This window comes from Talpa occidentalis, unplaced genomic scaffold (assembly GCF_014898055.3).
Source record: "Talpa occidentalis isolate TD23 unplaced genomic scaffold, MPIMG_talOcc4v2.1, whole genome shotgun sequence".
Lineage (NCBI taxonomy): Eukaryota > Metazoa > Chordata > Mammalia > Eulipotyphla > Talpidae > Talpa > Talpa occidentalis.
The window spans coordinates 6906814-6921422 of NW_026555331.1; the positions used below are offsets into that span (position 1 = coordinate 6906814).

The following is a 14609-nucleotide window of genomic DNA, read 5'->3' on the forward strand; positions in this document are numbered from 1 at the left end:
GGTCACCTCCCCACGGGTCTCACCCACATCTGTGTCACCCAGTCCACGACCAAAAGACAAGCGCAGTTTCTTCATGTGTCTCTAGGCTCCATGCGCCTCCTCCAGGTCTCCTGGCTCCATCCTGCTTCCTACCTCAGTCTCTTCAGCTTCTCCTCTTCCTGCTCAGCTCCACCCTCCCTTGGGTGGGGCAGGGAACCTCCCCCTTTCCTGGGGACCACCCTGTTACATAGGGACAGACTGGGTTGTGCCAAGGCAGGGAAAGCGGAGCAGTGCATCTTCACTACTCGTTAAAGAAGTCAAGGTTTTTGTAGCTACCCGGCTTCTTCGGAGCCAGAGAACAATTTCTATTGGACTCTCTGAAAAGCTTTCACGTCCCAGCAAAGACTCACCGCGTGCACCTCCTGTGACAGCCTTGTCCCAGGCGGCGGGCCCCAGAGGTGAGCAGCCACCCACCACTTCTCTCCAGGAGTCTGCAGCTGGGCGTTCAGTGCTGTTTTACAGCCCGCTATGCCCATTACTGCCTTTTCAGACACCTAGGAATGAGTGAGGCTAGAAACCACTACTCCGGCCCAAATCCTCCTGTCACATCGGAAGAAAACTAAGAAGGGAAATAATGACATTTCTCCAAAGTCAGGCCTCAACTTCCCAACAAAGCTGGGCCCAGAACTCTGCTCTCTGAGCCCCAGGCCAGGCCCTTCCCCTTCATTGCCCCGCCCAGTGGGACGAAGCAGACGTCATCTGCCCTTAGGTTAATTTTTGCCAGCTGGTCAACCCTGAGAAGCTGGCGGGCAGACTAGTCTACGCCAGGTTAAACCCCACTGGGGGCGCTGTAAAAGGCAGCACTGAGGGGGAGGAAGCCACCTCCTGATGTCCTGGGGAGACTCTGTGGAGGGCAGGATGGAAGCCAGCAAGTCCAGAAAAGAAATGGGAACACTAGGCGGACCCAGAGCGTGCCAGCCTGCCTTCCCAGCCCACTGGCCCCAGGAGCATATGGTCCATAATTAGCCACTGGGGAGATGGTTATTGAGCCACAAATGGAGAATTATGGCTTCAGGTGAGAATCAGCAGCAGGAAGCCAAGCCCTCAGAAGACTGACAAAAGGAAATTGTCATGCAAATGCCTTCAGGAACCATAAACAAAAAGAAACTGACTGAGGGAGGACAAAGCAGGAGACTCTGCCTCCTCAGATTCTGCTAACTCTTGGGACCTGGATTCCAGGACAAGGATGCTAGAGTGAGTCCCTTATAATCTCAGAATTTGCTTTTAACCTATGCACAATTTCCCATATACTTCAAATGATCTCTCCATTAATACCTAAAACCACCTGAGTGTTCTGGAAATAGCTGTTTCACGGCTTTGTTTAGGGAATAGTGAGAAGAAATAAGGTCTGTGCGTGCTCAGTATGGACCCCACCACGGCTGGCCTGACCACACAGCACACACTTTGCATCTGCACTTGGTCGACTCTACAGATGTGGAACCCACAGATGCAGAGGAAGGTCTCTGAGACCCAGCAGAATCTTTCAGAATCTTCCTCTGGGGCCCTAACAGTTCCACCTCATTTATGACAGGTCTGCAGCTTGGAAGTGTGGCTGGGAAAATCCACTTTACACCTGAGAATTGGTGCACATTCCTCTAAACAGATTTATTCTACCTCTTTGCCACGATTCTCCCTGCCCTTCTAGTCCATCCAACAGGCAGTGAAGCAGAACAGACAGGCGTCCAGGCCCAGTGCTCGGGCACTCTTCCTGGCTGTGTGACCTCAGGCTGTTACTTCACTCCTCTGTGCCCAGTCCCCTCACCCGTAAGACAGGGATAATGTTTGTGGAAGCAAGAGTTTCTGTGTCGAAAGCTCTTGGAAGAGCATCTGGCCCCTCCTGCATGTCCTTCCTCCAGGTGCCTCTGTCCACTCCTACGTAAATCCAGGTCCGGGTCTCACTGCCTTGTCTCCTGATGCACGTTCTCCCACCGCTCACACTCCCATTGTTAGGGAAAAAAGAATGTCCCAAAGCTAATTCCATATAGGCTTTGTGGACTCCACCCCCACCCCAGGTCAAAGCCAAAGACACTGGGAACTCCAAATCCCATCATCACCAAAGGGAAGGTGGCTGGGACCTGAGGGTGGGGTTAAGCAGCCAGGTGGATACAGAAGGCAGACATGTGGGCTTTGGGGGGCTCCCCCATTTTGGCTCCCCGCCAGCTCGCAGCGTCCGGCCAGCTCTGAGAGTGACCTTGGGTTTCCAGGTCGTCGGATCGGGTAGGACGCATTAAAGACTTTATTTCCCTATTTTTTTCCTGAGTTGTACATTTTCCTTATTTCCTTTTCTCTTGTAAATAAACCTTTTATTAACCTTTTGTGTGTGTGTGTAGTAGAGTATTCATAAGTCCCTTTAAAGTGCACGGGTGAGAACCCACAGCCAGAAACCCGTTTTAATATCGGGGTTGCTCTATAACACCATGACTGCACCTGTTTGATAACTGCACCTGGAGTTGCCTCTCCCATGGATTCTGCACATCGAGAACCCGCCCTTCTTCCGGGCTCAGGACACATCCCATCAGAAGCACCTGGCACCATGGTGGAAACAACCACCTCTCCTCCTACCTCATAGGGAATGTGCTCCCTGGGGGCTCCCAACACCTCCACTGTGTCCTGTACACATGCCCATTCCCCCTGCTCCCCAAGACACAGCCCGTGCTGCTCCCCATATGAGTGTGCAGTGAAGGAAGAAGGGACTGGTGTTCGCCCTGCAGCGCACCCAGTTTTCTCTGTGGCCCCTTCCTCTCCAGCCTGCCCCTACCTTCTCGCGGCACCACCCACCGCTGCCCCACACGCATCTGCAGACCTCGCTTTCAATGGACCAGCGACCACGTCCAGGGCGGTCACATCAAAGGAGAGAATCAGAGCTCAGCTGGCCTTGGCTGAAGAGCAAAATGAAACCAGAAGGAAGGGGAAGTGGGCAGAAGTGAAGGTTGTGGGGAAATGAGGTGGTTCAGGAAACATGACGAGGAGTCATGGAAGAGTCACGGGGGTGGGGAGGTGCCTGGGTGGACTGCGAGGCTCTTGCTAGAGAAAGCAGGCCTTAGGCTATAAGCCACGGGGCATCGCGGACGATTCCCAGGAGGGGATTCAGAACGGCGCTTAGCGTGATGGGTGACGAGCACTGCGTGTCCAGTAAATGCTACCTGTGGTCGTCATTGTTGATTAACTCAAGTCTTAGGTCTAGGAAGGGCAAGTTTAGAAAGGAAATTATCTGGGTAGTTATACTCACGTTCCAATCTCTCGCCAACTTGCTGTGTGACCACAGGCAAATTTCTGGGCTTCTCTGGTCCTGCCTGGACATTGGTCTCCCTATCTATAAAAAGAGGGCGCTACACTGGGGGAATCTGTTCAAACAGCCCCTGATCCTGAGACTCTGCAGCAGCCTCCACACCAGGTCATGCCAGCCAAGCTCCATACTGTCTGTGCCACTCTCCATCACCCGTTTCCAAAGCTCCAGGACTACCCAGAAATGGGGTCGGTATTTGTATCTCCCCTCCAGGACGGCTGAGCGTCTAGAAAGGTCTGCATAGCGATTGTGTTCCCTGGGCCCAGGCTCTGCTGGAACCCCAGAGCTGCCCACCTGGGCTCTGCCATGCCCCCAAGCAGGAGGGCAGTGTTCCTAGGCCTGGCCAGCTCCCCCTAGATGGGGACTGGACTCCTGGGTCTATGTGGAGTGTCTCGCCCTCCACTCGCTCACAGGGAGTTGGAGAGTGGGGCAGCCAGCTGTGTCCACCAAGGGTACCAGTGTTAGCCTTCACAAGGCACAAAATGTCCACCCCAGCTCCCCTCAACCAGAGGGCAGTAGCCTCTTTGTATGACACGGAACAGACGGCCACGTGACCGTGAACATTTAGTGATGGACTGTAGCGGCAGGACACGGAGCAGGACCTGAGCAGACAGGGTAAAGGAGGAGAGAGTCCTGAAGCCCTCAGTGGCTTTTGCAGGCTTTTATTGGGATTTACCAGGCACACGGCAGGCAGGGGTGCTGGGGGGCAGGGAGGCTGGCAGGCCTCCCAGTCCCCAGCAAGCCTTCACTCTTCCTGGGCTCTCCGGCCTTCTCTCGCATTCTCTCTGCCTCTCATGGTTCTCCTGGCGTCCCCGTGACGCCACCCTTATAAGCTCAGTCTCTCAGCCCAGGTGTACCCACTTATGCATGCCCACACCCCACTCCAGGTGCCCGCCGTCAGGCATGCATTTGGGACTGCAGGGATCCAGCATCAATCCTGATGGCAGGAGGGCAGAAAAGCCTGATACTTTTTTACTTTACCCAACACTGAAATCTTCATACAATTTTCATTATCTATAATTTCAGATATTTCACAAAATCTTATTTTTTTCAGCCATTTATAATAGGGAAATAATTCTTTTTTTATTTTTTAAAGATTTATTTATTTATACAAGCACTGGGTACAGTCAGAAGCGCGGGAGGGTGAGAGAATTCACCAGAGCCAGAGCGGGGAGCAGAGCAGGCAGAAGGACCAAGTACACTGCTGAGGGGAGCAGCGGGCGGCAGGAGAGGTCTGCGCGCCATGTGGGACCCTCCTCCGGTGACCGGGGAGAGCAGGGGATCGAACCGGCGCTGCAGAGGCTGCAGGCAGCTTCGCAACCCAGCGCTCAACCGCTGCACCACCGGGGAGGCCTGAAATAATTCTTAAAATGTAAAGAAAAACCATGAGCTACAGGCCCTGCAAAGGGGCTCCTGCCCAGGTCTGGCCCCGAAGCTGGGATTCCCCACCCCAGGTGCAGAGGGACGGTGCAGGATGGGGGTTTGGGGTCACACGGCCTCCTTGCAGCCCTTCCTGGCCCGAGGCCTCAGACGGCTACTCCAGAATGTGCCCGTCCCGGAGGCGCCTCACCAGATCTAGGGAGTGAGCCCATAGCACGGCACCCCATACTGACACCTAAGTCAGGATGACAGTGGTTTTGTGTTAGCAGAGAAGAAAAATCTGCAATCTGTAACGTGAGACAAAGCGGAGAGACATCAGCTTGGGGTTCAGAAAAGCCCTGGCTCAGCCGCTCAGAGCTCCGTGACCCGGATCCATCTCCTCACCTCTAAAACATGGGTAATTCACCAGCCCCCAGGCTCCTGGGAGGACTGTTTCACCGGCATGAAAAGTAAAGAACTCGGCCTACAGGGGACGAACCCAACGCGGTAGCTCGTATGCATCCCCTCGCCATCCCGCTCTCTGCGCTAATCCAAGTTTCCTTTTTCAAAGACGATGCCAAAATTCTCATCAAAGCCGGCCTCCTCCCTGTCTCCAAAACATCCCTTTTGATGACTCCCCTGTGCTCAAGCAAGCTCCACGCTCCCCCTCCTCAGGGAAACTTTGTTGCTGGAAACTGGGGCAGCCCTTTGAACTGGTGTTTTCTCTCCCCTGAGAAGCAACATCTCTGTTGTGCAGGAAATTTTTGTTTCCTTATTCATCCTTGGAGTGGCCCTTTGTGGGTCTGAGGCTGGTAAGGGGCTGGCTCCCGCTGGCTGACCCGGCACGGGAGGGGTAGAGTCTGTCTGAGCTGGGCTGCAGCAGAGAGGCGCTGGGCTCTGTGGTCAGACTGAGGACCTGTACCAGTCCAGCGTGTCTGTGATCTGACACAGCCCTGACCCAGGGCAGTCTTGCCTTCTGCTGAGAAGGTTTCCAGAAGTATCATTCCAGGTGGGACCCTGTTCAGGGCTAGAAGCAGGCTGGCTAAGGGAGTGCGGTGAGTTAGGGGAGGCAGGTGGGTGGAAGGCATTGCTTCCAGCTGTCTGGCCCTCTGCACCTTTGCAGGGAGATGGAAGGGCCCAGGGCTAAGGTTTATGGCCAAGAGACCAGAACCAGGATGGAGGCCAGAACTGGGTCAGTCACAGAGCTGAGGGCTGGAGACAGACAAAACAGAGACAGTTGCTGGTGGAGAGGGGTTATCATCTGGTAGCTTCACAAGGGAGTTAATTGTCCACGGATTCCTACATGTGACCTCTACTTATGGAAGCTATTACGAGCCACTGTGATGCTACAGCGGAGAATAAGATGAAATTCCTGAACTCCCTGAATATATATCTCATGAAGATCCAATGAGCTTTTATGCCAAGAAATTCTGAGCTCAGAGAAGTGAGGTAACTTGTTAAGCAACACAGCACAGCAGAGATTCAAGCCTACTCCTCTGGCCTCCTTCTCACCGCAGTGGATCCACAAAGAATGGTTCTGCTCCACTTGGCACAACTTCTCGCTGCTCTGCTTCAACCCCTGGTTGTTAGATTCCTAGTTAAAGGCAGCTGATCCAGTCTAAGGGTGCTCGTGCACTAGCATTTACTAGCAAATTCAAACTAATGGTGCTGGCAAGACTTCCTACCCGCAAGCAGCAGAAAGTAGCCCTGGTTACCTTCAGCAAAAATGAATCTGGTGGAAGAATATAAGGATGTGGGGAAGCTCCAGGAATCAAAGACAAAGCTCAATAGCCAGGCCTCGAAAGACAGAACAAGGAGGGTGTCTGGGCGCCGGACCCCATGGGAGGAACAGCGTCCGTCACCCGCGGCTTCCCATTGCACGTCTACATCCTCACACCATCTTTTCTGCTTCCTGTGACTTCACTCAAGGCTCAAATTCTTAATTGATTGGCTAAACCTCCAGCCCATCTCTGACCTCTGACCTCCTTGCAGGTTTGTCTCATCCTGGGGAAGCAGCTTTCCCAAATGGGAATCAGGTGCTGTTGCCAGAAGCAAGCCGTGGGGGCTCAACTAGCAATGAGAAGCCCCCATGTCGATAACAGTTACCAGATAGGTGGAGTCGGAGTCAAGAGAAACCCGAAGGGCGGCGAGGGGGCCCATTTTCCAGACACAGTTGCACCAACATACTGGGTTGTCGGAAAAGTCATGATGTATTTTTTCTGTTTTCTGTGCAAAAATGCACAGAAACACTCCAGCTTCATTCTGGAAACACTCCAGCTTCATTCCCCAGTACACTCAGCTCCAGGTGGGCCTAGAAGGCCAGGGATGGGGACCCAGATCTTCCCTGAAACATCTGTGACCTTGACCATGAAGACACTAAAAGACCATTTACTCATAAGGAGGAAACACAAGGCCGGCTCTAAAACCATGCAGAGGAGAAGGGGGTGGCAGGTGTGTTTCTCGACATAAAAATGCTCTAATGAGGAAAACCCGCCAACCATTAAGGTGGTGCTTGTGCTTGCTGAGCAGAATCCGGAAAGTATCGGGGCTTTCTGAGTGTTCAGAACTTGTGGCAAAGAAGAGAAAGGTGAGTGGATTTTTCTTTGTTGCATTAGAAACTCAAAGAGGGATTGGGAAATCGTGACTTCCAAGGCGTCGGGCTTCTGTGGACAGCTGGGCCTGGAGATGACATCATCTGGCATGCGTGAGAAAGCCTCCCTTCAGCAAAAGTGATTTGCAGGAAGGGAATTTCTGTACTCTGCGTGTGGGCAAAGGAAACCAAATGTTCCCTGGCAGTCACGCTCCGTTACAGGTAAAATAGGGTTCCAGCCTCAACCTCCCTCAGGGAGAAAAAGAATATGAAAGCAGACCAGGCCACATCACTTTTCCCAAATGAGATCCACCTGTGACACACTGGGCGGAATGTAAGGAAACCCTCTGAGCTGTGCACGGAGATTTACACACACGCATATCACATCCTCACGGACAGCGTCAAAATTAGACACAATCCACAACGTCACAAGGGTGAATCAGTTCTGCTTGTGGGAAGCCCACATCTGGGACCCTAGGAAAGTGTTGGCAAAGACCTGTTAGTGGGTTGAGGGGATTTCACAATATACATATATGTCAGGGAGCAAAGATGCCGCGTGCGGTGGCCAGTCTGCAGAAAGTACAGGAACACTGACACCCACACTGCCCCAGGCGGGCAGAGGAACAACAGGGCACTTTCCATGCTCGGCATCTCAGAGCCTCTGCATCGGCAGCAGGAAAGGCCACCATGTCACTACAGACCCAAGCCAAGACGCCGTTATCAGAGCCGATGGGCATCAGCTAAGGAAGGGGAGAAAAGGTCGCCCACCAAGAAACTGGAGTCAGAACACTGTCAGAATCCGTCCCGGTGAAGGAGCAAAATCAAGACATTTCCCGGTATCCGCAGCGTCCGAGAGTTGACTTCTATGTGCTGAGACGTTGCCGACGTCACGAGTCAGCCAAGAGGAATTAAGAAAAAGATGGGGCGTTTAACTCAGGCCAAAGGCAGCATAGCCAGAGACGTTTCTGGGCCCGGAAGAACCCAAATCCAGCTGGGGACAGGGCCAAAGTGCTCCTGGAGGGCGGTGTTCAGGGACTGAAGGCACCTGCGCGGCTAGTCCCTGGAGGGAACTCATGTCCTCAGCAAGGCAACACAATATGGGAAGTGTTACAGGGCCATGTCCGGGTATCATTCCTAAGGTTAAAAACTGAGCCCCCACTCCTTGCCCAGCAGGCAAGCTTGTCTTCTGGCACCTGCTTTGTGTGTGAGCGCAGACCTCACAAACTAAGGAAGTTTTCGTTTTTGTGTGTGCTCTTAGGGTCCAAGAGCAATTGAGCCATGTAAAGGCAGGACTGACCACAGTGCAGGTTTTCTAGGATCCCATGCAGACTGGCTAAAGGAGGAGTCAGAGTCCTTAGTGGCTTTTGCAGGTCTTTTATTGGGGCTCACCAGGCATCTGGTAGGCAGGGGTGCTGGGGGGCCAGGAGGCTGGAGGGCCGGGAGGCTGGCAGGCCTCCCAGCCCCCAGCAAGTTTTCACTCTCTGGGCTCTCCGGCCTTCTCTCGGCTTCTCTTTCGGCTTCTCCTTAGGCTTCTGCTGGTGTCCCTGTGACACCACCCTTAAAAAAGCCCAGTCTTAGCCCATGTGAATCCCATCTACCTAGGCCCACACCCTGTTCCAGGTGCCGCCATCAGGCATGCATTCAGGACCGCAAGGATCCATCATCTATCCTGATGGCAGGAGGGCAGAAAAGCCTGACATTTTTCCTTACCCTATAAGCCATTTAGCATCAGCCTCAATTCCCTGACTGAGGGGCCCGCAAGGACCCTGACAACAAGGCAGCCCAGGTGGAGAGCATCCCCAGCTGCCTGACCCCCGTCCTGGCTCGTCACCTCCGTGACCACACAGGCAGGCTGGACTCAGCCACCCACGAGGAGGGGTAGATGGTCTGAGACACAGACGCAGTCAGCGTTTGCATCAAGCTAGAGTTCCACAAAGTCTCCACAAAGGTCCTCGTGGGGGGACCGCATCATGGGGGAGGGGTGGACAGCCTGCAAGTTCAGAATCAACCCTGATTGGCGGCCAGTCCATGAATTGGCAAGTGCTAAACACATGAAGCTTCAGACTCCCTCCCTGCCAAACCAGGCTGAGGCCGATGGCCTTGTGGCTGCCTCCTGTACAAAGGAGTCCCTGCCCTGTTCCTAGACGCTCCTACCGCTGGGTCTCTAAGGAATCTGCCTTTTCAGGTAAATTCCTGAAGTGAGTGTTTAAAGAAAGACTCCAGCTGGCTGTTATTATCTGATGCAGATAACTTTTTGGATGTGTAGCAATCATTTTCATTTGTAAGGTGGGTAGATTTTATATATCTTTATCTAGCTACTAGGAGAAAACCCTTTAAAGCTTCAAGATGGGATTTTTAAAACATCTTTATAGACAGAAAAAAGCTAAAGTTTAACCTTCAAGGAAAATAAAAGCAAACACAAAGTCTATACTACAACACACACAATGCCAAAAAAGAGAACGATAAGACTGAGGCTGGGATTGCAAATGTGTGACCTTGACATCAATTGTTTGGGCAGCAGAAAAAAGATTATTTTCATTTGTGTTGGTAGAGGAAGCCGCATCCTATCATTTCACAAAATCCATCCTCATCCACACGCTGCCAGGAAGACTGAAATCCCATTATTAGGGACGTCTCATCCATCCATCCATTCATTCATTCATTCATTCTCTACAGATCTCTACCCAAGAGATCACCGCATGCCAGGCTCTGAGTGCAGAAATGCTCGGCTCTCCCATGACAGGCATCTGCTTTGTGACAGTGAAAAAGACACATACTCGTCACCCAATAGAAAGTAAATTTCATCTGGAACAAGCTGAAAGAGGAAGAAGAATAGGGGAAAATAAGGCTCAATTCAAAGACAAACAAGTAAAAAGAAAAAACCACAAAGGTGTGAGCCATGTTATTTTTGTGATTTGAGGCCAAGAGCAAGCACAGAACCAGGGGACTTGACCTTGCCTGGGACGTTGGAGAAGGCAGGGCAGGGAGGTAGATGGTCTCTGAACTGCAACCGTAACCAATGGGCCAGGAAAAGAAGGTCTCCCCCACACACCCTGGCACAGGCAAATGGGGTGAGAGGAATAATGCAGGTACCTTCCTGATGCCCATCCGTGTACCTGCTCCCACAATCCCCTGGTTTCCCTGCCGATGGCCCAGGCCAGGTCTGTACAGGTGAGCAGCACAGGCAGGGGGCATCTTCCAGAAGGAGATGAGCAGAATGGAACTCCCACAAGCATCGTCTCATCATTCATCCAGACTTCTCTTTTACAGACAGCAATTCAAGGCCAGGAGAGGTTGAGACGTTTGCCGCAAGCCAAGTAGCAATTTAAGACCTAGAAGTGGGTTCCTCTGACCACCTCCCACTGACAGAGCACGTGGCAATTCACGAACCCCACGCCCTATTGGAGCAGGTAATACTGCGCCCCTTTTATAGAGGGAGCACAGGGCAGGAAGCAACTGGTCCAAATCACACAGCCAAGAGCTTGGCAAAACCAGCACCAGGTGGAACCCTCATGCCCTGCCTAGCCTCCAGGGCGCCTTCATTATGTCTTGCAGCCACCTGCAGGCACGAATTTGGAGCAGGGACCCAAGGAAGGCAAGAGGCCGGGGCGTGGGAGCAGCCTTGGGAGGGTTTTCACCTGCTCCCCAGCCTGGCAGGGACGCGCCGGGTTCTGTCTCCCCTGCAGCCCACACACTTAGAACTTCCTGCTCATGCCCCGGGGAAGCTCTTGTGAGTTGCACAGTCTAATGTTGCCAAACTAAATTGGGGCTGGAAATCTGTACCTAGAGGGATCATTTTCCATCCGCCTTATGCTAAGTAGCGAGAAAGCTTTGCAGGAGGAAGGCAGATCCCTCTGAAAGAGCTGGCAACCTGTGGCTTCTCGGGGTGAATGTGAGTGTGCAGCGTGGGCACGGTGCTGTCAATCCTGCAGACACAGGGGAGTCGGGATGCAGCTAATCATCTGCCCCATCCCGTTCACTATTGATCATTTTGGTGTGACTTTATACTTTGTAAGTTGGTAGCCATCATCCTTTTGAATGAAGCGCTGGCACCGAGCAGATGGAGGACCCCGACTGCAGACCAAGAGCGCGGCCTAGTGGCCAAACTAGAAGATGACACCTTCATCTTAGATCATCCTGCAGCACCCACCTCTCTCTTGGTGGGAAGTGGAATTCTGGAGAGGCCCCCTGCAGCCCAGGCCAGCATTCCTGCTCCACTGGCACGTCCTGTTATGTGCCGTAGGGACAGCCAAGTTCACAGGCCCGCTGGCCAAGAAGACATGGGCCTTGGCTCAAATGTAGCTCAGAGAATTCAAGCAGGAACTGAGAAGCCAGAGAGAGAAATCACAATCCCAGAACCTCAACCATTCATAATCATCACAAATCTCTAGCAGTTCTGCCACATGTTCAAAATTACCTCCATCCTCTGGAAATTCTGAAAAGTAAATTAAATCCATCAGGATAATCCTCCACAGAGACCATCGTCTTTGTCTAAAGCATCTGTTCCCCTCTCTTCTGAGGTCACACACACAGTCTGGTGAGGTCTGCAGACTCATTCTCGCAGAAGGTACCCTGCATTGGACACAGCAGCAGGCTGCACAAAGCTGTGGGGTACCCCGGCTCCCTGGTGTCCCTCCAAACACCCAGCTCAGAGTCCGTGATCTCGACATTCTTAATCACTTGGAAATCTGTGCTTTATAGCACTGACATAAAGGTAAGTGCAACCCCTCAATAAAATAAGAAAAATATTCAAGCACCCACAACATACTCAGAATAGCTCATCTGTGAGTCGGCGAGGGATACAGAGCACGAGGTGCATCTCTGCTGTAGACACCCGCAGTGCTTGTCAGATACAAAGAGCTCAATCCATGGTTTCTGTTGTCAACATTGTAGTCAGGATGAATTATTTAATCCAGTCAGCAAAAATTTACCCATCACCTACTGTTTGCCACCTGGCAGATACTAAGGACTGGGGCCAGAGACCATGGTTGCCAAAGTCTGGTCCTAGGAAAGCAACAAAGATATCACCTGGGGGTGTGTTAGAAATGCAGGATCCCAGGCCCCTGCCTCTGCCGACTGAATCAGAATCTGAACAGGACTCCCAGGGAATTCATAGATACTTGAAGGTTCGAGAAGTCCTGCTGTTGATTGTGAAGAGAGAGGCTAGATCTTAAAAAGTAGTCTTGCTTCATGGTCAAGGTGGAATCAGGTCCCAGCTTGAAGCAAACCCACTTTGTTCTGCAAAAGGTCCCTTGTGTGTCCCTGCTGTGCAATGCACCTGCTTCCCTGCAGGAGGCGCCAGGGCCCTGTGCTCTGTGACCTCACAAAGGTTGTCCCTCTCTGCAGACAAGGCTGGGAGAAAGTGCACAGTTGTCGTGGGGCCAAAGGGGCCTCCTGGGAACAAAAGGGCCCATGAATTCCCAGATGTTCCTTTTGGAGAGTCAGTGTTGCTGGAACTTCTCAACACACTCAGTGGCTGCAAAGGGGTCTCCTGGCAGGAAGGCCCCCAGGAGAGCCACAGCACGAGGCCATGCTGGGGCAACATGGTACAAGTCTATTTCCAGGGGATAAACCACACCCCAGTTCTTCTATGCATAAATAAATCTTTAAAAACAATGAGAGAAGGTGCAAAATCCACTTAGGAAGCTGGGGTGCAGCCACACCAGACCAGGCAGGCTCATTGTTGGTTGGGGCAGACAGAAAAGAGAATCTGGAGCCCTCGATACATCTGACAGGCTCCAGTGGCAATCCTGCAGGCTGACAAGGCAGGTGGGGGCCGGGTAGGAGGTGGGCATTGGGTGGCAGGTGGGCAACATAGCATCCCAGCCCCACACGATTACAGACACATAGGCAGGCCAGTCTCCGGGGAGCATCCTCAGCCTGTGAAGTTAGTTGGGTGGCAACAGAAAGCAAGGATTTGTGCTTTGGTCTCAGCTCTAGGGTGACTCCTCTGGGGCCCAGAGGAAGGACAGACTAGGAGAGAGACCAAAGGCATTTTGGAGGGAAAATAGACTATTCTTAGCATTGAAAGAGCGAGAAAGACAAAGGCGGGGTGCACACATCTCCTAATTTTCAAAGCTCCTGGGTTTGAAGCCATTTGTTCAAGGGCAGATGGACAGGAGGAGAAAGGCTGTGCAGGGTGGAGGTCCCTGCAGATCTGCAGGTGGCTTTTCTCTGGCACTAAGACTCTGTCTTTCCTTACTTTGCACCCACCTTGCAGTCCAGTAAGAATATGCTGTGAAACCTCAACTGTGCCCAGGAAGATCTGGGAGCAGGCAGAGCTCCCAGGAGGTGCCACCAGCCTGAGTCCCAGGTACCTGTCAGCAAGGATCACAGGGAAGGCGAGCGTGAGATCCACCAGGTCTGGGTACCATCGCTCCATGGCTCCATCATGCTTGTGTCTGATAAGAAGTCAATTCAACAAACATTTCAAAAACCTACTATGTACCAGGTACTGAGCACCACACCAGTGAATGAACAATGACCCTCACAGTTGAAAGAAACATGCAAACATGAGTTCATTTGTGTGTCAAGTGATGTAGCATAGGATGCAATAACAGCACGTAATAGAAGCTATTATGTGGTGCTGTGGGAATTTTAAGGGGGGAAATGTGGCCTAGCTTAGCCTTAAGTTTAGAGAGCAGGGACAGAGAAGGTAACTGGAAGCTATCAATGAAGTCTGCATGGAGGAGGTGAGAGCTGAGCTGGGCCTTGAAGAAATCATCAGCATTAACCAAGTAGAGAATTGTCAAGAAACCAGCTGAGCTTATGGGCAAACAAAAAGGAAGCAGTCTTATTTAGGATGAGAAACATGGAAATCCAAATTAGAAGTGACTTAAAAATAAGAATTCTCTTACATATTCAAGAAATCTTGAATATTTAACCCAGGCTGAATATGATGCTCTGTGGTAACAGAGACTCTGCTCTTTCTACCTGGATATTCTGTTATGTGTGACTTTGATTACCAAGTTTGCCTCATGATGGCAAAAGAGCTGCTGGAACACCAGCCATTTATACTTGCATTGATCCAAAAGGAAGGTAGAAGCAAGGGATAAAAGGTAATGTGCTCACTTTAACTTTGCTTCCCACAAGTCTTCGATAATGCTTCTTAACATTTTATTGGCCAAACTTACTGCAAAGAAGGAGGCCTTGAATGTTTTTCTCCCATTGGCGCTCACATGCCCAGATAAAAACTGGAAAATCTATTACTAAGGACAAAGAGGAGAACGGATTTCTCTCTCATGAAACCAATGCCCAAACTGTAAGTTTTTAAACCCAAACTGTGAATTTTTAAAGCCAATTTGGAATAGTGGCAAATGTGGTGATTAAGTCTGT

General features: G+C 51.7%; 2 long non-coding RNA genes across 3 annotated transcripts in view; both read right to left on the reverse strand.

Moving 5' to 3' along the window:
- LOC129145258 (uncharacterized) overlaps positions 1-13727 on the reverse strand; it is a 38986-nt gene extending 25259 nt beyond the window's left edge. Inside the window, exon 1 of the long non-coding RNA XR_008550505.1 lies at positions 13488-13727. This is a non-coding gene — a long non-coding RNA (uncharacterized LOC129145258). The remainder of the gene's footprint in view (positions 1-13487) is intronic.
- On the reverse strand, positions 10244-12569 carry LOC119237071 (uncharacterized). Of its 2 annotated transcripts, XR_008550504.1 has the most exons (4): positions 12043-12569; positions 11692-11846; positions 11425-11597; positions 10244-10606 (listed from the first exon to the last, which is right to left on the reverse strand). It is a non-coding gene; the product is annotated as an uncharacterized LOC119237071 (long non-coding RNA). The 2 variants fall into 2 exon arrangements; XR_005123193.2 differs by lacking the exon at positions 10244-10606 and having other exon boundaries at positions 10954-11597.
- Positions 13728-14609: the final 882 nt, after the last annotated feature.